Source organism: Lemur catta, chromosome 4 (genome assembly GCF_020740605.2).
Source record: "Lemur catta isolate mLemCat1 chromosome 4, mLemCat1.pri, whole genome shotgun sequence".
NCBI classification, from domain to species: domain Eukaryota; kingdom Metazoa; phylum Chordata; class Mammalia; order Primates; family Lemuridae; genus Lemur; species Lemur catta.
This window is the reverse complement of record NC_059131.1, coordinates 43,906,819-43,913,695: the sequence shown is the minus strand read 5'-3', so window position 1 is coordinate 43,913,695 and position 6,877 is coordinate 43,906,819. Positions and strand designations below refer to the sequence as shown.

Here is a 6,877-nt window from a genome sequence, read left to right as displayed (position 1 = left end):
AATTTGATTGGGTTGGCCTCTGGCCTACTGCACAGTGGTAATTCTGGAAATTTTCTATAGCCTTTCCTGTGTTGAATTCCCAGGATTCTGTGTCTTATACTTTCTTGGCTTACGCTTTCATTTGGGGAACAAATTGTTTAGGACTCTCCAAAGAAAAGCTGCTTGAGCATTTTTGCTTGTTTGTTTAAAATTTGATAACCTGGCTGAAAATAACTTCTAGATCAAAAATCATTTTCCTCAAAACTTTGAAGACACTGTACTCTTGTTTTTTAGTTTCCAGTGATTTTATTTTTGTTTTCTTATTTGTTTTTGTTTTGTTTAGAGAATTCTGAAGCAATTCTGACTCCTAACCTTTGGAATGTAACGTACTATTTTCTCTGGAGGTGTTTAGAATTGTCTCTGTACCCAAGGTTCTGAACTTTCATAGTTATGTGCCTTGATGTGGTTCATTCTTCATTCATTTTGCAAAGAATATGGTAGGTCCTTTCTTAAATTACTTCTTCACCTATTGTACTTCCTCGATTGTATCCCCTTTTCTCTTTTTAGAATTCTCTTATTTTTAAATTAGACTGCCTGAATCAACTTTTCAATTTTCTTCCCTTCTTTTGCAGTTTATTTTTTTCAGCCTTTTCTTCCTTTTCTCTCTTTCTTTTTCTTTCTTTCTTTCCCTTCCTTCCTTCCTCCTTTTCTTTTCTCTTTTCTTTTCTTCTTTTCTTTTTTTCCTTCCCTTTCCTCTTCCTCTTCCCCCCTCCTCTCCCCTCCCCTCTCCTCTCCTTTTCTATCCTTTCCTTTATATTTTGGGTATTTGGAGATTTGCTAAATGAATTTTTCAAAACTTTTACTGAATTTTTTTCATTTTCTTTGCCATATTTGTATTTTTTTCAAGAACACACTTTCATTCTCTAATGTTCCATTTTTTTGGTAATGGTCTCCTCTTCCACGGAAGCAGTAACTTCACTTATCTCTCTGAACATAATGTAGATGGGTATTTCCCCCGCTAATTGTTTGTAGCCTTCCACACTGTCCTATTTTCTAAGTTTCTTTATTGTTTTTCTTTTTGGTTTTGTTTTGTTTTGATCTCCGTTATCTTAGGGACTTTCCTCATATGTATGGCTGTAATAGTTAGCTACTAAACTTGATTTGAAGGAATGTGTGTGGAGAAGAAGAGAGAGAAAGGAAAGAAAGAGAAATATGTTTGGTGATAATGATTGTGTGGAGTTTTGGATGTGCCGTTTGTTTGGGGACTTTTCTCAGTATCTGTAGGTCTCTCCTCTTACAATTGTTTTCCCAGAGAAGAATCTTGTAATATTCTGTGGGCCAAACAAAAGGGTGCTAGGGTCTCATCATTCAGTCTATAGGAATGAACTTAGTCTCTACCCTCACCCTCTGCTATATTTGGTGTCTCTAAACCAGAGCCCCTCTGTTCTTCCTCCTCAGAAATTAAATCTACAGTCTTATCAGATTATGGAGGTTTAGCTGTTCCTTATAAAGACTTGAATTCATTAATTTATTCCTTCAACAAGTATTTACCAAGTGCCTTCTATATGCCAGGCACTGTTTTAGATATTGTGAAAATGTCTGTCTGCGAAACAAAATTCCTTGGCCTTATGGGACTTTCATCCCCCAAGGGAACCCACTTTCAGAACTCACTGCTATCTCTAAATTCTAAACTTTGGTGTTCTGTAGTGTGAATCAGCTTGCTTTTTGTTTGCTTCTTTGTATACTGTGTTTTAATTTTCTCTTTGGTCTGTTCAGTGAGTAACCATTTGCCTATTTGTCCTTCAGTTCCAAAACTGGGCCGTTTTTACTTCCTTTTCAGTTCTTTTTTGTTTTTTGGGTTGATTTCATACCCTTTTGGCCATTTTATGGGATTTAGGGAGAACACAGTGATAAATGTGTATGTTCAATCTACCACCTTTGCTAGAAGCACCTGTGAGTAATTTTTCCCAAATGAGCCCCAGCACTTGAATTCCTGCTTATCTATGACGTGCTTGGGTAGCCCAATGTCTCGACACAATTGGCAATCTGGACTGTCCTCTACTAAAAAGCCTTTTGTGCTACAGGCTGACCTTGTCTGAAAAGGTCTCAAGGGACCAGAACATGCACCTAGTCTGTGCTACTCTTCTCGTAGTTGCTGTGTCCTTTGACAAAACTGCTGTTCCTTTTTCTGGCCATACCCCAAAGGACACAGATTTCTGAGCACATGTAGCTATCAGAACAATGCCTACCTCCAACCTTACCCTAGCACCAGCACATATCAGAACAATACCTATCCCCCCAGCCCTACCCCAGGATCATATATTGCCCAAAAGTAAGAGAATCCATATAAGCTTCAATACATTTCTTGGCTAACCCTTCTCACATTTTTCCCTTTTGAGGTCTTTGGAAGCTTTAATAGGAGGCAGCATATATGTTTGTATTTTTATCACTATTCTGTGGCATCTGTGGATTTTTGGAAGGAAATAATCATTTATCTAGAAAAGTAAGGGTGTTCTTTCTTTTCACCTGGAACAATAAAATTACTCTTGAGCACTTTACCAAGTAAAAGAAGACAAACATGTTCTGCCGTCTCCTAGAAACTTTTCATGGTGGCAGAATTCGTGGAGCTGAGTGACACAGGCTCTCTCTCCCCTTAGGTCATCAAAGCCAAGTTACTGTGTCTAAAACCCTCTCCATTCTGCCAAGCGTGGCACATCTTACTTAGTTCACTGTCAATTTTGTTCCAAGAGATCAGAAACACACATTGTTGTGTGAAATCCTTACTTTCAGAGTATTGCCTAATGCCTTCTCATTTTTATGAGAAATGTTTTTTTCTTCAGTGTTAAATTTGTCTACATGCTCATTTTAGGTCAGACATTTGATCAACATCAATACAGAGAAACTTTGACTTCCCATAATTTTCAAAATAGAGCCTGGTTCCAGAATTTTCAGAGGATGAGAACTCCTAGGAGTTCAGGGTGCTATTTTCTATTTTAACATTAAACCTGGGAAATGCTTTTTAGACTGTCTTGAGAGGATTTATAGGAAGGAGAAGGGGAAGGAGTCAATCTTCTATTAAGCTGTTAAGCTGGTTTGTGAATTCTTAAACCTGTGGTGGGAAAGGAATGAAGAAATCTGATGCTTTTGACCTTCTTGATCCTAAAAATAGTTATCGTGTGTGAATAAGAATTTCACCACTCTGAAAGGAAATATTTCAAAGGGAACTAAAGAATATGTCAGAAGACTTTCAGACTGTAAAAATTAGTTATTTGAAAGACTAATATGAGAACCCTTAACAGTGGCCTGGCACATCACCTGAACAGCTTTGACATCTTTTCATACTTTCAAACTACACTGTAAACTGTCTGCCTCTTTAGACATTATTCTCAATGAACTAATGAACCCTCATCTATATTTCTTTGAAAACTGCATACCACCTAGAACAATATATTTGGAGTATGATAAATATTTATGACTATCTTAAAAATTAACTTTTTAGTTATTTTTACTAAAGATAAATAGTAAATACATCTGCTCTTAAAGGCACATAGAAATACTGATGTGAAAAGATTAATTACTTACTTAAAAGATGTACTTGTATGCCCACCATGTGTTATGTATTTTGATAAGCTCCAGGAATACAGTAAGAAGTTAGATAGAGATGGCTTTGCATTCGCTGCATTACAATAGAATGGTGAAGATGGACGATTAAACACATAAACACAAAAAATGGGATAAATACCATAGTGGCAGAACTATAAAGAGTTTAGATGGCATTATAGCTAGGAGTTCTACCCTAATCCAGAGGTAAGGAAAGGAGTGCCAGCTGTTATTCTGAATGGTGAATAAGAGCTATCCAGAAAAATAAGGAAAATGAGTTTTCAAAGAGGAGGGACTAGAATGTGAAAATATATAGAAAAAAAGAGAAATCAATTTTAACACTACTAGAACAAAGAAATTTGTGAAGGGAGAGTGGTGAGAATTAGGGTGTGCAGATAGATAGCTAATGATGATAATAATAATTCAGGGACTTTAAAGTCACATCAGGAGTGTTGATTTCATTATGACAATAATAAAGAGTCATTTAATATTCTTTAGACTGGTGATGGCGTGATTAGATGTGCACTTTTGGTAGATCATTTTGGCTGCAAATGAACAATGAAAGGGAACCAAATATTGAAGGTGGGACTTCTTGTTCCAGTATTATTAGAGAAGCTGGCATTAGATTTATTTTGTTATATAAACAACCATAAAACTAGACAAATTATGTGAAGAAAATATTTACAGGTATTGGACAGTAGTCAGTGCAAGGCTGAGATCCTCCAGAGGGGAGAGGAGGAAGCATTCTATTCCCTGTGGTTTTCTCTCCTGAGGCAATGTCCAATGCATGATGCTTAAAAGCAGGAAGGGCATTCTTACAGGCTAGAGTAAAACAGAATTTGGTGTTTGGGGGATGCTAATGTGGCTGAACTTTGTGGAGCATGTTGGCAGGGTGGAGGTAGCCATAGCCATAACTATCTGGAAATCCCTCTGATCCTTGGGTGCAAGGTAAATTCCACAAGGCAGAGTAGCAGGGAACTACTGATGGAGGGGCTGACAGCTGAGCAAATATTTCTTATCACACAAAGATCATGCATGGAAAGCCATGGAGATGTTGGAGTTTTGACCCAACTAGACTTCAGACTCCTTAATAATTAGATGAATTAAGCCAGACATTCAATTGAGACTGCCCAAATAGACACATGTTAAAAGTAAAGATTTCACTCTAGGGCTACTTTATACCTACTTTGACAAGTGCTTTGTTTTAGAGCTAAGGGCAAAACTGAAATAAATTCACTTTTAAAAATCCAGGTTCTTAACAGGCCATCCCTGTCTGTGCCAGGGGTTTGAGGACTGCAGAAGCTAGCAGTGTGAAATCACTGAAAGAGGAGTTGGAAAGAGATTTGCACTATTCCAAGCTGGCAAGATCTGGCTTCAGCACACTAGGGAAACCAACAAGTGCTCTGGGGAGACGAGGTGGATCTCTTTCATTTGTCCTTCTAGATCCATTCTTCACCTTTCCCTACACTGCCCTGAAGTCTGACTTGTATGAATCACATTAACAGACTCTATTAATCAGGGCTCTCCAGAGAAAGAGAACCAGTAAGAGATATATATGTCTCCATATATATGGATGTGGATATAGATATGAGATTTATTATGGGAATTGGCTCCTGTGAGGCCAAAGGGTCCTGAGATCTGTCCTCTGCAAACTGGAGAACCACAAAAATCAGTGGTATAAGTCAGTTTAAGTATGAAGGCTTGAGAACCAGAAGCTCTGATGTCCAAGGGTAGAAGATGACTGTCCCAGCTCAAAGGAAGAGAGAATTTGTCATTCCTTGGCCTTTTTGTTCTGTCCAGACCCTCAATGGATTAGAATATGCCCATCCCCATTGGTGAGGACAGGTCTTGTTTACTGATTCAAATGTTAATCTCCTCCAGAAACATGCTCACAGACACACCCAGAAATAATGTTTTACCAGCTATCTTAACACAGTCAAGTTGACACATAAAATTAACTATTACAGACTCCCTTACCTTACCCAGTCAGTGTGTTAGGTAGATAGCGAGGGATTCCGGGTCTCCTAGGGATGAAAGTGGGTGCTGTGGCCCCCATCTTGGTCCTGCTCTACCCTAATCTCCCAAGCAACTGCCATACCTGGGGTTGCCATGCCTGGGGAGGAGAGAATATTCTATGAATCTGCCAATCAACTTAGCACTCAGCTGCAAAAGAATGCGGAGAGCTAGAGTCTCTAGCCCATGGGACCAGCAGCATAGGTACCACAGAGTCCAGAAATTGACCTAGAACAACCTGCATGAGTAGTTAAGGCTTGGGTCATGTGACTCCCAACTGTCCAATCAAACTGGTTCCATGGTGACCTCTGAACCACAAGTGAGGTCCCATTCAGGGCACTATAAAACAAGACAAAGACCATAATCAAGTCTCTTTTTCTGCGCCCTTCCTTTTGGTCTCCCTTTGCTGCAACAGTGGGTTCGTTCGTTATCTGTCGTGTATGTATCATGCTCTGTAAAACTGCATGTTTCTGTTGTTCTATAATCCTATCTTTCTCTCCTCAATAAACCTCATTTTCTTGCTATCGTAACTTCGGTGTGTCTGCTCCTTCTTCAGTCATGAGTGCACCAAGAATGGACAGTTTCAGGCTAAAATCTGACCAGTGCACCCTGGCTCCCAGCTGTGTTGTCAGTGCTAAGCAGACGAAAGGCAGAGATTGATATTGGGCCCATGTTACCAGTTTCTTCCCTATGGGGTCATCTCTGTTTGGCTGGGTCCCTTGACTGTGTCCTACCAGGTAGGTGACACTACTTTCTCTCTTTCTCCCTCTCCCCTCAAGCCCCTCAGGCTCCAGGTTCCAGGTTCCAGATACTGTTCTCTCTCCTTACTTTTGTAGGCTAAAGAGCTAAAAGGTATCCCGATCTTCCTTGCTGAACTATTCCTTATAGTTCCCATGCTCTGTCAAAACTCTGCAAATTGTCTCTTTTTAAATAATCCTGAAATTTCTATAATTTGATGGTGCTGTAATTTTCCTACTAGCATCCTGCATGACATAGAAGTAATAAAGGAAATCATCAGTATAAGCCTTAATATGAGTATTAAGTGATTTTAAAACATGCCTCAAAGTATTGAGTGGATAAGCCTTTTGCCTCCAATAATATTAATTTATTGATATTTGGTAACTTTCCTCTTTTATAATATATTATTCCTATAATGCTATAGATATTGTACTACCCTATAATGCCATAGATATTGTATTATATTTGTGAATACAAATAAATGTAATATTCCTTGCTTAACCCAAAGAAACTAATGTACTTTTTAAAAACAGCAATTTTCTATACT

At 38.6% G+C, this 6,877-nt stretch overlaps 1 non-coding gene across 1 annotated transcript; it reads right to left on the bottom strand.

Annotated features, from left to right (window-relative positions):
- Positions 1–2,811: 2,811 nt before the first annotated feature.
- Positions 2,812–2,876, bottom strand: LOC123637642. The gene has a single exon (XR_006734993.1). It is a non-coding gene; the product is annotated as a small nucleolar RNA SNORD78 (small nucleolar RNA).
- Between the last annotated feature and the right edge of the window lie 4,001 nt (positions 2,877–6,877).